The sequence below is a fragment of the Papio anubis genome, chromosome 14 (genome assembly GCF_008728515.1).
Source record: "Papio anubis isolate 15944 chromosome 14, Panubis1.0, whole genome shotgun sequence".
NCBI lineage: Eukaryota > Metazoa > Chordata > Mammalia > Primates > Cercopithecidae > Papio > Papio anubis.
Genome location: NC_044989.1, coordinates 869,638 through 889,387, shown reverse-complemented (window position 1 = coordinate 889,387; position 19,750 = coordinate 869,638). Strand labels below are relative to the sequence as shown.

At 46.2% G+C, this 19,750-nt stretch overlaps 1 long non-coding RNA gene across 9 annotated transcripts in view; it reads left to right on the top strand.

Moving 5' to 3' along the window:
• The first annotated feature begins 588 nt into the window (after positions 1 to 588).
• LOC103876665 overlaps positions 589 to 19,750 on the top strand; it is a 110,590-nt gene continuing 91,428 nt past the window's right edge. For 3 of the 9 annotated variants that reach the window (XR_002516475.2, XR_002516473.2, XR_635981.4), the window contains exon 1: positions 594 to 1,463. This is a non-coding gene — a long non-coding RNA (uncharacterized LOC103876665). Of the gene's footprint in view, positions 1,464 to 19,750 lie in introns of all 9 variants that reach the window. The other 6 variants (XR_002516479.2, XR_004178152.1, XR_002516476.2 and 3 more) reach the window with 5 other exon arrangements.

Sequence of the window (19,750 nt, the reverse complement as noted above, 5' to 3'; positions counted from 1 at the left end):
CCCGCACACCTTGCTTCTTCATACTCTCTTCACACCTGTTCTCTTCACTCTGGGTAAGGGAGAGAGTGGGAATCAGTTCTTAAAGGGACCTCACCCTCAAAGTCCACTCTGATAACTAGGAGGCTGTGAAAGGAACAATGTTTTCTAGGAATAAAAGGACACCTTTTCTCTAGTGAACCTGTGTTCCTTTTCACAGACAACAGTACAGGTTTCTCCCTGAAGTCCGAGGGGCGTTTACCTGCAGGGTCTCTGTCACATATAATTCTCTTTAATTTTAAATGCCGTTTTCACTGCCGTTTAAAAATGTAAAATTCCGGCCGGGCGCGGTGGCTCAAGCCTGTAATCCCAGCACTTTGGGAGGCCGAGACGGGCGGATCACGAGGTCAGGAGATCGAGACCATCCTGGCTAACCCAGTGAAACCCCGTTTCTACTAAAAAAAATACAAAAAATTAGCCGGGCACGGTGTCGGGCGCCTGTAGTCCCAGCTACTCGGGAGGCTGACGCAGGAGAATGGCGGGAACCCGGGAGGCGGAGTTTGTAGTGAGCCGAGATCCGGCCACAGCACTCCAGCCTGGGCGACAGAGCGAGACTCCGTCTCGAAAAAAAAAAAAAATGTAAAATTCTGTGGCTCAGAGACTCCAAGGCAACCCCTAATGACCCCGACCTCCCAGAGCTCGTGCCCCTGCAGAATCCTCTCCCTGATCGGGGTGGCTCCTGTGACCCTCGCCTGACTCAGAGAAGACGCCAGGCTGCGGGCAGCAGAGATGCGGGTCTCCTGAAGCCCACTCGGTCCTGCCGGCTGTGAAGACGTCGCGGCTGCGATGTGGCTCCGCTGTGGGGCTGTGGGCAGGACTGACGGCGCAGGGCCAGCGGGGACAGCAAGCGGCCAGCACTGAGGCCGAGCTGTGTAGCAGGGAGGGAGTGGGCTCTGCGAGCAGCCAGGCCTCGGGGAGGCCGGCCCTTCCCTGTGGAGCCTGCTGATGAAATCAGCCCCATGGACCCCCTCAAGGGCCTCTACGACCATGAGCAGAGGACCCAGCTGGCCCAGGCCTGGACTCCTGACCCCCAGAAACTGTGAGGTAATAAATGGGTGCTGTTCTAAGCCTCAGTGTGGCATAGCAATGGATTACGCATTGATACGGCTTGGCTATGTCTCCACCCAAATCTCATCTCGTCACCCGTAATTCCCGCATGTTTTGGGAGGGACCCTGTGGTAGACATGAATCAGGGGGCGGTTTCCCCGATACTGTTCTCGTGATGATGAATAAGTCTCGCGAGATCTGATGGGTTTGTGAGGGGCTTCCACCTCTCATGCTAGTGAATAAGCCTCGCGAGATCTGATGGTTTTATAAGCGGTTTCCGGCTTCACTTGGCTTTCAGTCTCTCCTGCTGCCACCACGGAAGATGGCTTCCGCGTTCACCTTCCACCGTAATTGTGAGGCCTCTCAAGCCACGTGGATCTGTGAGTCCATTAAACCTCTTTTATATTTATAGATTACCCAGTCTTGGGTATGGCTTTATCAGCGGCATGAAAAAAGATGAATACGTACATCAAAGATTACTAATATCAAACGTTCTTAACTGAGAATCACACAGGAAAGTCCACGGGCCCGATTTAGCCTCTGGTTGTATTTATAGATCCCAACCTAGGAGAAAGTGGGTGTTGAGTAAATATTTGATAGTAAATATCCAAAATATAATGAAATATTTCTACCATACAACCCCAGCACTTTAGGAGGCCGAGGCGGGTGGATCACCTGAGGTCAGGATTTCAAGATCATCCTGGCCAACATGGCGGAACCCCGTCTCTACTAAAAACACAAAAATTAGCCGGGCGTGTTGGCAGGCGCCTGAGGTAGGAGAATTGGCTGGAACCCATGCGGCGGAGGTTGCAGTGAGCCAAGATAGTGCCACTGCACTCCAGGCCAGGCAGCAACAGCAAGACTCTGTCTCAAAAAAAAAAAAAAAAAAAAAGAGCTAACATTATTATTAATGTTCTGGTATCAAATCAATTGAACCATATGCTTGTCTTATTTATGAAGAAGAAATTGTGTCCTCAGCTGTGGTCTTCCTCCCTAAATCTGGTAAAAGATACAGTCAGTCCTTTAAAACCGCATACATGGGTTAATTAATCTAAAAAGTAAAGCCTTTCTGAGACTCTTTCGATCTTGAGCATGGTGTGTTTGGCAACAAATCTAATTTACAAACTAAAATATTGGCTGCGCGTCACCCCCAGGGACTGCTCTCCTTCCTGCCACACAGATTGTGAAACCGTGGATTAGAGCAAGCAGAGAGATGGAATTTTAGGACCTTGTGGACAGTCTTATTTGCTAAGATAAAAGTGTTAGTTTTAATAAAAGACAAATAGAATTTAAGGACATTTGTTACAGTGAGATTGTGTCAGGGTTACGTGCAGGGGACACACCCCGCTATTTGACGTGGGTGTGTTGATGTGCATAGAAGCTAAAGCATTTATTTTAGGAAGCGCTGGGAATATGGACCTCTGGGGAACACTAGAGGAAGGGTCCACAGCCAGGTTGCAGGATCAGAACAAGGGCCAGCCTGGGAAGCATCTGTAATTGCCAGGGGTTTCTGAGTGTGGCTGGTGGCCCAGGCAACAGGGCCCCTGAGCCAGCAGCTTCAGGGAGCAGCAAAGCTGCCTCTTCAAGCTGTGAATGGCCAAGAACCAGGCCCTGCCAGGGTTGGGGATGCCCCTCTCCACTCTGCAAAGTCCTGGAGGTGCATAGCAGATGGAGACTCTTTAATGAGAGCTGAGACGGAGCCTGTGGGCTGTATCCCCTGAGCAGGTGATCCCTGAGCCAGTAGGTGTTATTCCTAATTTTAATGTGATTCTAACGGAACTTTCTCATTCCTGAGTTCTTGGGAGTAGACACTGAATACACAGAGTAAACCCTGATTTTTTTTTTTTTTTTTCCCTTGAGACGGAGTCTCACTCTGTCCCCAGGCTGGAGTGCAGTGGTGTGATCTTGGCTCACTGCAACCTCCGCCTCCCAGGTTCAAGTGATTCTCCTGCCTCAGCCTCTGGAATAGCTGGAATTACAGGCATTTGCCACCACACCCAGATAATTTTTTGTATTTTTAGTAGAGATGGGGTTTCACCATATTGCCAGGCTGGTCTCAAACTGTTGACCTCAAGTGATTCACCTGCCTTGGCCTCCCAAAGTGCTGGGATTACAGGCGTGAGCCACCGCACCTGCCCCTTTTTAAATTTTTTAATGAAAGGACTCACCTGAAGCACCACTTTGCTGAGCAGACCTTGTCCTCTTTCTCTTTGGTCTGTGCTAGTCGCTTTTCGTGTTTCTGCCCATAGCGTCTGTCGGGCAGTGCACAGGGAATTTATTTATCAATTAGCGCCGTGTGGCACATGGCAGGGATATGAAACACAGAAATCAGAAGGAAACCCCTTCCCTGGGTCAGCACTTTCGTTAGGTGAGGGTGATTTGAAGAAACCAAGCTTTTACAATGCAGAAAATTCCAGATATAAGCATGCTTGGGCCCCTCCCAAGTCCCAGAGCCCTGCAGCGCTGCCTGGGAATTGTCTGCGGAGGCCCATGCAAGTCTGCACTGACGACACTTCTCACAGCTGAGACCGTAAATGTGGCTGCTTTGAGCCTGAGCCTGCGGCTTCATTAAGACATTTTAGCATCCTGTCAAATGGCCTAAAGAACCTTAATGAAGACAAGGCATTGCTAAGCGTGAAATTAAGTCCTTGTAAAAATTTGTTCAGAAAAGTAGTTTTCCTTGCTTCAGAGAAAGACGGGAAATATCTCTTTGAGTGTTGCCGGCAGCATTTGAATAGATAATGTAACCAGATTTGCACAACAAAGATCACATTTACAAGTCTTCATGTTTTCCTGTAATTTTTAAGAGCCATGATTTGGTGATCCTATTCTGAGGATATAATTGTCTGCAGTCTGGAGGCTGTGTGGAGTCTCTGGCAATGAGATCGATGTGGTCAGGGAGGGCTTCCTTCAGAAGGAGGGGGCACTCTTCCCTCACTGCCAGCATCCATGCCCAACATCTCTGCCTCCACAATGGCCCCCAGGGACTGCCTTCAGCATCCCTGCCCAGGCCTCTGCCTCCACAATGCCTCCCAGGGGCGGCCTTCAGACACTTCTCAATAGAGTGCTCAGAACCGTCACCTGACTCCAAATATCATCATAACTGATACTTAAACTCACATAGGACATGAGAATTCCAAAACTATTATAGGTTATCCAGCTTTAAGCTTTACTTTATTTGATCTTTGTGACTCTACAAAGCAGAGAGGAACAATTATCACTTTCAGAAAGATAAGAAAGCTGAGATTCAGACATCCTAGGTCATTTGTCCCAGTTGACTCACCTTCTTAACGATTGGACTGGGACAAAAACCTGTGTCCCCATTAGTATACCCTGGTCTTTCTCCTAAACCCAAACAGGTCTGGCACATTGTTTGAGAGTAGAGATAGCGGTCCACTTCCAAATACTTGACTTTTCTCCTGGTGAGCTTTCAAGGATAATTTCCAACTTGAAGAAAGAAAGCTGAACAGTCCATGTTCAATGCTTTTGAATTTCCATTTTTGTATTTAACTTTTCTTAATCTGTTAGTCAAGATGATATATAAGTTGAATCCACTGAACTTTGGACTTTTGGACAATTCTTAGCATAGGGTCACATTAAAATGCTTATTGCTTCGTGGATGGATGGGTGAAGGAAATGATCCTTGTTTTCACTTCTTTGTGTGCCTGTCTGGCTTTCATGAGAACTAAGAAATCATAAAATGTATATTCAGTCCATAGCTATGAATTTTTTTTATCAGTTTGATACAGCGTATGGTAGAAGAAGGAATTACTTGCTTGATTCTCAGAAAGGGCGGTGTTTACTTGATGTCTCAAAGGTGGAGAGTTTTATGTCGTGATATAAAGTGGCATTTGACCGGAGAACCTGGGATGGCCTGTCCCCACCCCACGAAAATGCTGCCTCTTTTCTAAGCGAAACGAACAGATAACACACCATGGAGGAGAAACCAGAGTTCCTCTTGGGACAGCTGAATCCATGCGCAGGGTGCGATGTGGCCAGAGCTGAGGTGGTGCAGGGCCTGTGGCTCATGGTCCCAGCCTGCCTGTGGCCCTCCATGGACAGCTGCAAGTCAGTGGCTCTGCACATGCCTGAAATTCAACTTAGGCGAACTTTACCCTGCTTTTAAATTCCAATACAGGCATGAAGATCTAGAATAAAGTATTCTGCTTGGATAAATTAGGGTCCTAAATATTCAGTGCCCACATCTTTCATCCTTATTTCTCTCACTCTGCTGGGCCAGCCAGAGGATACTGACCTCGGGTAGTGTCCGGTTCCTGTCTGGCTCCCTCCCGCCAGGCTGAGGTGGCGCCCTGTTTAGTGCTGTCTCCAAAGAGAAGGATGGACGCACTGTTCTCCCATTCACTCCCGGGGTCCTGTCTGACTCCCTCCTGCCGGGTTGAGGTGGCACCTTGTTTAGTGCTTTCTCCAAAGAGAAGGATGGATGCAACATTCTCCTCCCATTCACTCCCGGGGTCCTGCATGGGGATAAGTCTTACAGGGGGAATTGTTCAGCTGTGTGCACTTCCTGACGCTCAGAGGTGGGGGTGGTGTAGGATGGCACGAGCAGCAGGACACACAGCGAGCTCATCACAGTGTGTGTGCGGCAGCCATGGGGTGTGTGCCGTCTGCCACCAGCTTGGGACCCAGGAAAGACCAACACCCTGCAACTCAAGCCTTCGACATCCAGACACTTAGCTTCCATGAGGCTGAAGTTCCTCGTTTCTTGTCTGTAGGGGCATCTACCTTTGCCTTTTCACTAAGGAGGCATAAACGTCGATCAACCGCAGACACTTCAAATTGTTCTCATTGTGCTCAGGTCAAAGAGAAAACTCCACGGCACTGGCTGTGTCATCATCTGAAAAGGAACGTTTTTCCAAAAGGAATCTCAGCATCCTGGAGAATTCAACTCCTGTCTTGTAAGGAAATAAAATAACTACTTCCAAAGAAGTCCACATGATTTTTCAGGACTGATTTCTAAGCCAAGTGAGGACAGGAACGAGCATCAGAGCCCCAGGCTTATACCACGGGATGGAGAAACAAGGAGACTCTTCACTTGCCCCAGCACACAGTTCAAGCACGGTGCTCTCATTTGAGTGCAGCTGTTTCAACTGAAAACCACCTTGCTTTTGTCAATAATTTGTGTAAAATTTGGGCAAATCAGGTCAAAAATAATAGGAGAGAGCAGATAACATTACAGCCTCAGCCTAGATGGTTCTCAGCAGACCCTTCCCAGAGTCGGGGAGAAGGCAGCTGGCTTCCCCATGCCCTTCAGGCAAATCCCAGAGTCGGGGAACAGGCAGCCGGCTTCCTGGAGCCCATCAGGCATATCTGTGGTGGGGTTTGCATCTCTTTGCTGGGGCTTGCTCTTCCCAGGATGGAGAGAATATGCTCATCCTGTCCCTGAATGCTGCCACCATGGTCTCTGGGCAGCCGGCTGCTCTGGAGGCAGAGACTTTACTACCTTCTGTGGAGAGAGAGCCATGTGGCAAGTTCTCAGCAAGAAACCCGTAGAACCTTTATTTTCCTGCAGCTGCGCTCTCTTTCTTCTGTTCTATGAGAAGGTGGAGAGAGGAAGTCTGCTGTGGACAGCAGACCCCAGGCCACCTCCCTCACCTGTGGATCCCGAGACCTGACCCACTTGACATCAGCAGAGGGGAATCCTGTACCCAGGTCACCCCCTGTTGTGACGACATGGGTTTCTCTTGCATGAACTTTTTCTTATTTTTAGAATTATCCTGTTCTGCTCTCATAGATACTGATATTTGCTCTATCAATCTACCTTCTTTCATTTTGTTTCTTGTTATGTTCAGGCCTGTGGATCTGTTTTCCTCATGTATTTTCATACATAGGTTTCTCCAGAACACTGCACCTCAGACCTTACCTTGCATTGGAATCATGGGGGTGCTTGTTGCCACAGATCCCGGGTCCTGCCCGCATTGGAATCACGGGGGTGCTTGTTGCCCACAGATCCTGGGTCCTACCTGCATTGGAATCACAGGGGTGCTTGTTGCCCACAGATCCTGGGGTCCTGCCTGCAATGGAATCACAGGGGTGCTTGTTGCCCACAGATCCTGGGGTCCTGCCCGCATTGGAATCACAGGGGTGCTTATTGCCCATAGATCCCAGGTCCTGCCTGCATTGGAATCACGGGGGCACTTGTTACCCACAGATCCTGGGGTCCTGCCTGCAGAGTTTTGGATCCCATGGGTCTGGGTGGGATTTTCAAAGAAGGCCTCAAGGCCTCAGCTGCCTCTGTTGCTGCTGCTGTTTCAGTGACTTCACTTTGCAAAGCTCTGCTTTAGAAGGAAAGAACCAAGGGGCCCCCGTGGGAGACAGCCCGTCCTTGTGAGGGTGTGGGGAGTAGGTTCATAGCTCCGAGGAATTTCTCACAGGCTCCTTTACATGTCTTACTACTCAACCTTACACTAAAATAAGTAATTTACTTCAAAGAAGTTCTTAAAATGAACATTTCCAGACTTTTACAATTTGTACTTTCAGAAAATTTGACTTTATGAGTCATCTAAATCTTCCTTGCCTTTACGTTCTGAAATCTAAATTATTAGCAAAATTGATTTTGAATGTGGATATAAAACTTTTATAGGTCAACAACCTATGTGAGATTAGGTAGGCTGAACAATAATTAATCTCAAAACTAAGTAGGATCTGAGCAGTGCAGCCCTAGGTCCACGTGCGGGACTCTCAGGCATGCCAGCTGTCAGCACCGACCTTGATCAGGCCCCCTACTCCGGCCTCCCTGCTGAGGTCCCTCCTTTTGACGTTGTCTCTGCAACACAGCTGTGCTCCTACGAGGCTGACGTGACTCTCCTTCCCGGTTCTGTGGCTCTGTACCCAGGCACTCTCAGGATGATGCATCTAGGTTCTTTTTCTTAGACTGACCTTGTAGCTTGGCATTGACTTACACTGGATATTTTTGGCATTCTTTTCTATCCTGCTGTGCTACTGAGATGGGGACCAGACAGATACCACTGCAGAGAAGGTGGTAGAAATAAGGTCTTCTGAGTAGCAGTGAGGAGGTATCTGCAGCAATTGATCACGTCATAAAATCATGCCAGGAAGGGATGGAGAGCTTGGGAAAATGTGTTCTAGTTTTCATTAAATTGATTAGAGGTGACCTGCATACAGAGGCATTGGGAGGCCAGGATGTTCTGGGTAGAGACTGTGAAAGCTGACCTCAATATTCCAGACATAGGCCGGGTTCAGTGACCAGAGATGTGGGGAGGAGCCTGAGAATGAATAACTGCCACTTTGGCTGAAGGAGGAGAGCCCCTTGTCCGAGTCCCGATGTCCTGGGAGATGCTGGGAGACACCAAGCCCTGAGAGGAAGAGCCGGGCGTCCTCATTCCTGTTCGTGCTCCTGACCTCCAGGCTGCAGTCCAGCCCCCACTTCACCAAAACTCCCCTTCTGTCCTTTTCACACTGAACTGGATCCCAGGACACCAACCCCAGGAGGTACTCTCGGATTCATCTGTCTCTTCCCAAGGCCATCCAATACCTTTGGCCTGGCTGTCCTTTTTGAAACACATTTTCCCTGATTTCCAAGAGAACAGTAGGTTGTCCCCCTGGCTTCTGAGCACCCCCGGTGTCCCTCCTCAGATGGAAGATTTCTACCCAGCCCCAAACAGGAGAAACCCAGAGAGTCCAGCCACTCTCCCTCCCAGGCTTCTCATGACATCTTCCATCCCCCAGGCGTCACCTGCTGTGGATTCCCTGAAAGGTCAGGTTCACACCTGGTGCTCACATTTTTCTTCTGATCCCAGGCTGCCTGCCCGACCCCAGCCCTTGGCTGTCCCAAAGATGAGTCTATTCCAATCTGGACTCTACACTTACTTGCCCCTCTCTTCCCAGCTCAGCCAGCAGCAGCACCTCTCAAGGTGCCGTGCAGCCAGGACAGAGGCCTCATCACAGAGGAATGTGAAATGCAGAAATGTTAAAATTTCAAGTTATTCCTGTAATGAGTGCCTGATGCCTTGTGCTTTGTGAAGTGCTTTATGCAGTGTTTTCACCCATTCCTCTCTTTAATTGTTTTGCCAAAAATTGCACTGACCAGTGCTGACTGTTACTGCCTTGTGGACTCTTCTCTCTTATTTGCCACTGTTACGGCCTAAGACGGGTGAGTTGTCCGATCCTTTTCAAGCTACAGCATTGTTTATTCCTGTTAATCCCAATCACATGGAAAAAAAATAAAACCCACAAATACCTTTCAGTGAAAAGACAATTTAACCAATTTTCCTCATTCTGTTATTGTGGATTTTTTTTTTTAATGTAAATGTGGGAGTTTGCATTTGCCCTTCTGTTATTTCATTCCCTTCCCTCTGCCTCGTGGCTCCGATCTGCCACCTGCTCATGACGGATGACTGCCATTTAATGTCTTAACTAGGATTCTTGGCTTCGTGTGTACTGAAAACTGATAAATGTGCTGTCCACGTCTTAAAATGAAATTATTCACGGAAGTGATTGAACAAGCTTTATGGAACTCTCCAAAGGAACTTCAGAAGTTATTTTAATTCCAAACAAGAATCTCTGGGGAAGTTGCTGAGACAAATATAAATTAACCAAATTGTATTATTACTAAACTGAAATGAAAAAAACAAAACACAGATATGTTAGTACAGGGATATGTCAAAAAGAGTAAATCAGTTCTTAGAGTTCTGTGACTTGAAACCATTTATGGATGTGAGATTATGTAGGTAAATATGTAACTAAGCAAATAGAGCAGAAACATGTCAAAACTCCAAACACAAATTTCATCCTCACTGGTTCTGCAGCTACTTAATGCAATAACATTAGAATGTCACGTGGAAGGACAGGAGCTGAGGTCACCTGGTTTTCTGGTATCTGGGAAGAAAACAGTGATACTGACCACTGGGCAGACAGGGACTGGAGAAGAAAGCTGTGGGGGGAGGGGGGTTTCCAGCAGGAAAACCTCAAACAGAGGCGAACCGGAATCGCTGATTTGCAGACAAATTGGTAGGGCAGAATATTTTTAAAGATCATGGAGTTGAACCCTTCATTTCACAAACATAGAAACTGAATTGTGAAGATTTGGGGTGACAGACCCAGTCTCTTAAAAAAAAAAAAAAAAAAAAGCCAGCACGGTGCCTCACACCTGTAATCCCAGCACTTTGGGAGGCTGAAGTCAGAGGGTCACGTGAGGCCAGGAGTTCAAGGCCTGCCCTGGCAACATAGTGATATCTGGTCTCTACAAAATTAAAAACAATAAAAAAAAAATGGGCATGGTGGTGCACACCTATAGTCCCAGCTACTCAGGAGGCTGAGGCACAAGAATCACTTGAACCCAGGAGGCAGAGGCTGTAGTGAGCCGAGATATGCCACTGCACTCCAGCCTGGGCCACAGAGTGAGATCGTATGTACAAAAAAAAAAAAAAGCTTAATAATGAGGTCCCCAAATTGAGACTTTTGTAGTGTGGAGAATAAGACATGCATCAAATAACTACAAGCAGAAGGTGACAAATATTGTAAACATTATGTAAAAGTAAAGAAATAAATAAAGGATGCAGCTGTGACTTCTAGTTTGAGACATGGGGTTGAAGAGGGTGTTGGGCTGATGTGGGGGTCGCTGAACAGAAAGGAGGAGGAAGGAGCATTGCCCATGGAAGGAAGAGCCCTGGTCGACACTCAGGAGCCCTCGTCAAGGGTTCCTTGGGGACTCTCAGGACATACAGGGGAACAGTTTGTAGCCTGTGAGCTCAATACCGAGACTTTATTCTCTTGCTAGTGGGGTGCACTGACCTAGAAATCTAGGCTTCCTTCTCTGGATCGCAGGGAGGCTTTGGGAATCCCTGAGGGTGTTGGACCGGCTGTCTTCAGCATTCCCACACTGCAGGCACTAACTTTTGACTAACATGAAACTGTCTGAATTTTGGAGATTATGGACTTGCTGTGAACTTGATCAATGATCTAAGCTGCAGCAGGAATTTCTGAGTGACCCATATTTTTTCCCTTTTGAAAGTAAAAGGAAGTATTATGTCTAACTCATCCTCACTAAAGATCCAGACATCGTCTATTAAAAGAGGTGCATGTTCTCCTTTTTTCCAGGTCACATGTGAGGGTTTGCTCCTAATGAGATTTCCTCTCACAGAGCTCAGGGTTGGAAGGCCCTTCTCCCGGCCGAAATTCCTCCCTGCTTTGAGCCCAGCAATCTCTGTGGGGCAGGGGAGGCTTCCCCAAAGGGACAGAGAGAGAGACGGCCTGTTCAGAGGCTCCCAGTCCAGGCCCACTAGCTCCCAAGGGCAGCCCATTGGGGCAGGGACAGCTCTAGCAGTGGAATCAGCAGCTGTGCAGGCAGGTGGCTGAGCACTTGAGCACCACGCCCTGCAATGCATCTCAGGGTGTCTGTGGGGACCCTGGGCACTCACTCCTCTGCCGGCCCACCTCCATTCTCCACCCTGAGTCCAGGCCAGCTAGAGCCCATGGTTTTCCTCCACACCAGCCCGGAAGCACCTTCTGGAGGCCAGCCCCGTCCCTCCCCTCACTGGACGCTAGCGGCCTTTCCCTGTGGCTGCAGGCCTGTGCTCTGCTCACACGCACCTTTTCCTTTGGGACGCTCTGTCTCTGCTGTCACCTGAGAAGCCCAGCTGGCGTCCTCCCCAAAGGCTTCCTTGTGTCAAAATCCTCTCAACACCCTGCTAAGCACAGCCATGGGCCAGGTTGTGCAGTGCCTCAGGATGGAGATACTGACTATCACTAGGTTAAGGTGAGGGCATTTAGGGTGGGCTCTAATCCATGATCACTGGTGTCCTTATGACAAGGGGAATTTCAACACAGAGACAGACAGAGGGAAGACACAGGAGGAGGCCCGTGGACAAGCCAACAGCCAGTCTCAAAGCCTTGCAGTGAACCCACTCTGTAGGCCCCTGGGTCCGGGACTTCTGGCCTCAGGAACTATGACACTATTTGTTTTTAAATCCTGTTGTTTAAACCCAAGAATGGAACTTTGTTTCATCTGCCACGGGAAGCTTGCTCACCCCCTTTCCTACATTCCCTGCCCCAAATGTCAGCCTTGAGGTCTATGCATATGACTTTACGTAAGGAACTCTTCTCTGCCCACAAGACAACAAGAAATACAATATTGGGGGCAGCAGGTGGTCCCATGTGCTCCTCCCATGAGCCCCACAGCAGAGGGGCAGTGGTGGGAGGGCACAGATACAGGGAAGGGGTCCGAGGGCCAAGGTCCCTGCTGCAGTTCCTGCCCTCCTCCCACACCCAACCTCCTTCAAAGACAAATGAGCAAGTGACGTGGCGAGGTCTCCTCTGAGGAGACTCAGGGAGAGTTGGGGGCTGGGTGGTACCTCCCTCTTCTCGTCCCCATCGACCCCACACTCAGCATTTCTAGACTAAAGCCCAACACAAGGAAAGGAGCCAATAATTAGCGGGAAATTCGGATCCAGGCCTGCATTTGGCCCCCTGTAGATGTTTTAGCCTGGTGGATGAGATAGCGTCGACGGGGAAAACAGCCCAGGATCTATCCGGTGGTCACTGGTATCAGAAGCGCAGCATACAGGAGTGGATTGTGTGCGTGGCCGTGATGACGGAGTGGGAGGGAGGCTTCGCCCTGGGATCCTGGCTCAGTTCCACATTGGGTAGCATGTTCACCTTCCACACAAATGCAGGATTCTCTTCCTCAGGGCAGAGTCTAAACAGAGCATCCTTATTTGGGTCAGCACAGACAGAAGGTGAACTGAACCACACACTGACTTCTGGCCCAAAATACTATGCAAGTATCTGTGGGTTGGTCATAAAAAAGCTATGGCTCTGAGTCCAGGTTCTTAGAACAAGTGAGGTTGATGGAAATAGAAGAGAAGTGATCCAGTGGCCCCAGGCAGATGACGCCTGCTCCTCCCAGGACTCCCAGTGCCACCCCAGAGGCCAGACACACATGTGTGTGAAGGCAGATGGGCCACCGGCCTCAGGCACAGCAATTTAACAAATGCAGAAAAGATGGCTGACGGCGTGGGATGCACTTGCATGCGGGGACCCTGTGGCTCACTTTGCCTGGAGGTCCCTGCTGTCGCTCACCCATGGGTGTCCTTGCTTGTTGAATTGAAGAGAATGAGAATATACTGATGGGGTTACCTTGCATAATTTAAAAAAATAGCATTTCATAAGCAACTTCAGCAAGGTCTCAGGATACAAAATCATGTGCAGAAATCACAGGTATTCAAACAGAGAGCCAAATCATGAGTGAAGTCCCATTCACAATTACTTCAAAGAGAATAAAATACCCAGGGATCCAACTTACAAGAGATGTGAAGGATCTCTTCAAGGAGAACTACAAACCACCGCTCAGCGAAATAAAAGAGGACACAAACAAATGGAAGAACATTCCATGCTCATGGATAGGAAGAATCAATATTGTGAAAATGGCCATACTGTCCAAGGTAATTTAAAGATTCAATGCCATCTCCATCAAGCTACCAATGACTTTCTTCACAGAATTGGAAAAAACTACTTTAAGGTTCATATGGAACCAAGAAAGAGCCCTCATTGCCAAGACAATCCTAAGCAAAAAGAACAAAGCTGGAGGCATCATGCTACCTGACTTCAAACTATATTACAAGGCTACAGTAACCAAAACAGCATGGTACTGGTACCAAAACAGAGATATAGACCAATGGAACAGAATAGAGCCCTCGGAAATAATACCACACATCTACAACCATCTGATCTTTGACAAACCTGACAAAAACAAGAAATGGGGAAAGGATTCCCTATTTAATAAATGGTGCTGGGAAAACTGGCTAGCCATATGTAGAAAGCTGAAACTGGATCCCTTCCTTACACCTTATACAAAAATCAATACAAAATGGAGTAAAGACTTAAATGTTAGACCTAAAACCATAAAATCCCTAGAAGAAAACCTAGGCAATACCATTCAGGCCATAGGCATGGGCCAGGACTTCATGACTAAAACACCAAAAGCAAGGCAACAAAAGCCAAAATTGACAAATGGATCTAATTAAACTGAAGAGCTTCTGCACAGCAAAATAAACTACCATCAGAGTGAACAGGCAAACTACAGAATGGGAGAACATTTTTGCAATCTACCCATCTGACAAAGGGCTAATATCCAGAATCTACAAAGAACTTAAACAAATTTACAAGAAAAGATCAAAGAACCCCATCAAAAAGTGGATGAAGGACATGAACAGACACTTCTCAAGAGAAGACATTTATGCAGCCAACAGGCACATGAAAAAATGCTCATCATCGCTGGCCATCAGAGAAATGCAAATCAAAACCACAATGAGATGCCATCTCACACCAGTTAGAATGGCGATCATTGAAAAGTCAGGAAACAACAGGTGCTGGAGAGGATATGGAGAAATAGGAACGCTTTTACACTGTTGATGGGACTGTAAACTAGTTCAACCATTGTGGAAGACAGTGTGGAGATTCCTCAAGGATCTAGAACTAGAAATACCATTTGACCCAGCCATCCCATTACTGGGCATATGCCCAAAGGATTATAAATCATGCTACTATAAAGACATATGCACACGTATGTTTACTGTGGCACTATTCACAATAGCAAAGACTTGGAACCAACCCAAATGTCCACCAGTGATAGACTGGATTAAGAAAATGAGGCACATATACACCATGGAATACTATGCAGCCATAAAAAAGATGAGTTCATGTCCTTTGTAGGGACATGGATGAAGCTGGAAACCATCATTCTGAGCAAACTATTGCAAGAACAGAAAACCAAACACCACATGTTCTCACTCATAGGTGGGAATTGAACAATAAGAACACTTGGACACAGGGCAGGGAACATCACACACCGGGATCTGTCATAGGGTGGAGGGAGAGGGGAGGGATAGCATTAGGAGATATACCTAATGTAAATGACGAGTTAACAGGTGCAGCACACCAACATGGCACACATATACATATGTGACAAACCTGCACATTGTGCACATGTACCCTAGAACTTAATTTTAAAAAAAAAGAGCCTGACATCCCCCCCTCAAAAAAAAAATATAGCATTGCAAGAAAGGGAGATAGGAGGGAGAAAAATGGGTAAGAAGAAGGAAAAAGGAAGGGGAAGAGGAGAGTGAGTAAGGAAGAGGGAGAGGTGGCAGGAGGAACAGGGGAGCCGGAGGGAGGGTGTTGAATCCCAGGAAATGAGGATTGAGACGGAGTGGAAACAGGAGGGCGGGGAGGATGAGAGGATCCTGCCTGAGCCCCAGAACCCTGCACAGCAGTTTTTAGACTGGGAATGGAATTCAGAGTTGGGAGGCCTGAGCTTCCATCTCAGTGAGATATGAGAATGCTGACCAGTCGTGTGGTTAAGCAATGCACAGAACTGTTTATACTTCAGACACAGCATCTCTAGGGTGGCAGCATGTCCCAGTCCACGTCTGCTCTAGGTGTGGCATGTCCCAGTCCACGTCTGCTCATGCCTATGCACCTGCCTCTGTTTGCCTGTCTCCATCTATCATTGATCTATCTACCCATCTCTGATTCTTTAGGGTGGCAGCATGTCCCAGTCCACGTCTGCTCATGCCTATGCACCTGCCTCTATTCGCCTGTCTCCATCTATCATTGATCTATCTACTCATCTCTGATTCTTTATCTATCTATCTATCTCTCTCTCTATCTCTCTCTCTATATATATATATATATCATCTATCTGTTTATCATCTATCACCTATCGATCTATAATCCATCTGTCTATCAATCATCTATCTCTCCGTCTATCTGTCATCTATCATCTAGATATCTATGTATCATCTATCATTATCATCTATCTATGATTATCATCTATCATCTATTGATCTATCATCTATCATTATATATCATCTATCTATGATCTATCTACCTACCTACCATTTATCTATTATCTATCATCTATTTATTGATCTGTCATCTATCTATGATCTATCATCTATCTTCTACCTATCATTATCTATAATCTGTCACCTATAGCTATCTATCTACCTATCATCTATCATTATCATCTATCATCTATCATTTATTATCTATTGTCTATCATCTATCATCTAGATATCATCTATCATCTATGTATCATCTATCACCTATCATCTATCTATCCTCTATCATCTATCATCTATCTATATATCATGTATCTATTATCTGTCTATCATCTGATTGTCTTATCCCTCTAATTCTATGATCTCTCATCTGTTTGTCTACCATCTATCTATATGACTATCCATTATCTATCTACGTATCTATCTGAAAGTGCTTTGCAATCAGCATAGCATATACGTGTGTTTAGACAGATGGTCTTTCGGGGATCTGACAGATCTGAATGGTGATATAGACAGTGTGATTCAGACACTTGAGTTTCCCTCTGTCAGGAGCCACAATATCTCCTTGGCCAGTGATAACTTCAGCGGAAACTCTAGACGACTCCAGATTGTGGAGGACAAAGGCTGCTTACCCATCACACCTTGTCCTGCAACCATCGTGCATGAATGTTTGGCCTCCCTGCAGGGACTGTGTGTCAATCCTCCCACAGGGATGGAGTCAGGCTGTGTCCTCACGCCTCTGACAGGCCTGCTGCACACTTAGAACACTTTTGATTAGTGACTCGTGTAAAATGCACCAAGCAGTCCAACTGTAGGAAAAGCGTTCACGACCACAGAGCCTCAAATAATGTTGCATCTCTACCAAGACTATCTTTTTAATATCAGAAAATATTTTCCTTCACGGGTGGAAAAAGCATTACATTTTGTGGTCATTTTTGCACGAGTCTAACAAATCTCACCCCAGTGCCATGAAGGACATGTCCCAGGTTTTGTCCTGACAGAGGTAGATTAGGTAACTATGAGCAACCGGCATGGGGCGCTTCCCAGATCCTCTGCCGTGGGAAGAGGACGCAAGTGCAGTCTCGTCTTACCGGCTGATGATGCAGTTTGTTTTTGTCCACATTAGAAGGAGCTTTTCACTTTAGCAGCGGCTCTTCTGAAGACACTTGGAAGCACTGTTTAGGTCAAAAGGGGAGATGTCTTTAGGTTCTTTCTGCCACAAGGGTACTTTTTTTTTTTTTTTTTTTTTTGGTGAAAGCCCTTCCAAAATTAAGATTCCAGCTACCGGCATTCTCTAATAAAGTGGCTGTAATCTTGCCGTCTGAGGCACATGTTGCCAACTGATTTGCTTGTTTAATCTCCAAAGATAAATACCATGCCACACTAATGGAGAAAGAGATTATTCATATTCACAAGGCATTTTCCAGAGAGAAAGAACTTTTAAAAGGCTTTCAAGAGCCATACTGAATTTACTATATGTTTCTGTGGGTAGAAATTATAGCCAGAAATAGACATTCACTGATTGATTGCCTGTTTTCCATGAAATATGGCTGGTTCATAGGACAAAAGAAGCTCAAGAGTCTGTTTAGAAATGTGCATCTTCCACAGTTAGAAATAAATTTCAAGGCTAATCATATTGATTTTTCATGAGAAATTGATAGAATAAAGCATCTTCTGGGTGGTTTCAGGGAAGGTTAATCTCGTGATTGCCAAACTCTGTGCATTTCAGCATAGTGTGAGCATTATTTAGAATAACTTAAAGGCCACTTCCAGCCAGATCAACAGAAGTTTCAGCAATTTAATTCCTAAGCTTCTGCAATCCTGCTTGTGTTTCATAATCAGATGACACACTCCGGTGACTGTGAGGAATTCCTTTTTTTTGTGTGTGAAAGTCCTTCCACAATTAAATAAGCTCATCACAAGTTGGATTAAGAAAGAAAGCCACTCAGCAGTGCTCACTGAAGAATCGATGATCTCTTATATGCTTTTCTTTGCATAAGGATGTCATAGAATCTTCTTGTGAGATAATTTTTTGAGTAATATTTCTTTATGCATAAATCCTTTTTGGCCCAACACACTTGCCTACAAATAAGGGAATCAACTCCTGGAGCCTTGTGAAGGGGCGTATGTGATCAATAATGCACACTGTGAAGTGGAAAGACTTTAGTATTCATGTATGTGAGGGGAAGGACCTTAGTATTCATGTATGTGAGGGGAAGGACCTTAGTATTCATGTATGTGAAGGGGAAGGGCCTCAGTATTCATGTATGTGAGGGGAAGGACCTTAGTATTCATATATGTGAGGTGCGAGGACCTTAGTATTCATGTATGTGAGGTGCGAGGACCTTAGTATTCATGTATGTGAAGTGGAAGGACCTTAGTATTCATGTGAAGGGAAGGGGAAGTGGCTTTAGTATTTTAAGTGTGAGTGGAAAGACGGAAGGGACAGTGTGGAGGAAGGAAGGGAAAGACGGAAGGGAAAGACTCTGGTGGAAGGAGCCCAGGAAGGAAGGGAAGGGGAAGGGGCCCCAGTGGTGGAAGGAATGGAGGGAACAGTGGTGCAGTATTCATGTATGTGAGGTGGAAGGACCACAGTATTTATGTATGTGAGGTGGAAGGACCTTAGTATTCATGTATGTGAGGTGGAAGGACCTCAGTATTCATGTATGTGAGGTGGAAGGACCTTAGTATTCATGTATGTGAAGGGGAAGGGCCTTAGTATTCAGTATGTGAGGTGGAAGGACCACAGTATTCATGTATGCATGAAGGGCCCTGCATTCATGTATGTGAGGTGGAAGGACCTTAGTATTTTTGTATGTGAAGGGGAAAGACCTTAGTATTCATGTATGTAAGGGGAAAGACCTAAGTATTCATGTATGTGAGGGGAAAGACCTTAGTATTCATGTATGTGAGGGGAAGGAATCCCTACATTCATGTATGTGAAAAGGAAGGACCTTAGTATTCTTGTATGTGAAGGGGAAGGGCCTCAGTATTCATGTATGTGAGGTGGAAGGACCTCAGTATTCATGTTTGTGAGGTGGAAGGACCTTAGTATTCATGTATGTGAGGCGAAAGGACCTTAGTATTCATGTATGTGAGGTGGAAGGACCTTAGTATTCATGTATGTGAAGAAGAAGGACCTTAGTATTCTTGTATGTGAAGGGGAAGGGCCTCAGTATTCATGTATGCGAGGTGGAAGGACCTCAGTATTCATGTATGTGAGGTGGAAGGACCTTAGATTTCATGAATGTGAGGGTAAGGACTTTAGTATTCATGTGTTGGTTATGGTTTTACAACTAAATTACATTGGACAAGTTATTCGGACACTCTAAAACTCAGTATGCTAAATTCATAACACAGGAGTAATATCAATATCTACGTCATAAGTTAGCATTAAGAGGAAATATATGTAAAGTGCCTAGAATATGGGAAGCTTGCAGAAAATGTTGATTCAATGATAATGCTAATTCAATGATCACTGTCATTCTCTTCCTCGTCATCACCGTCATCATTTGATGTGTATTTTGGAGACAACATTAGTAATCAAATCCCATAAATGTCAGCACTTAGATTCCACAAGAAACACTGGAAACATTACAAAAGGCATTGAAGAGCTGGGTGTTCCTCTCATTCTACAAGTTAACAAACTTCAACGCTGTGTGTGGAGTGGCAAACCAGATGCATGTGTGTGATCCTTCAGAGGGAAAATAAAGCTGTTCATGGCAGACTTACACACACACGTATTCAAAACACAGTATGTGTGTTTCCACACTCAAAAATCTTTTATGTGGAAATTATTTCGAGTAAAAGTGTGACGGAGACTAACTGTCAGTTCCCCAAATCACCTT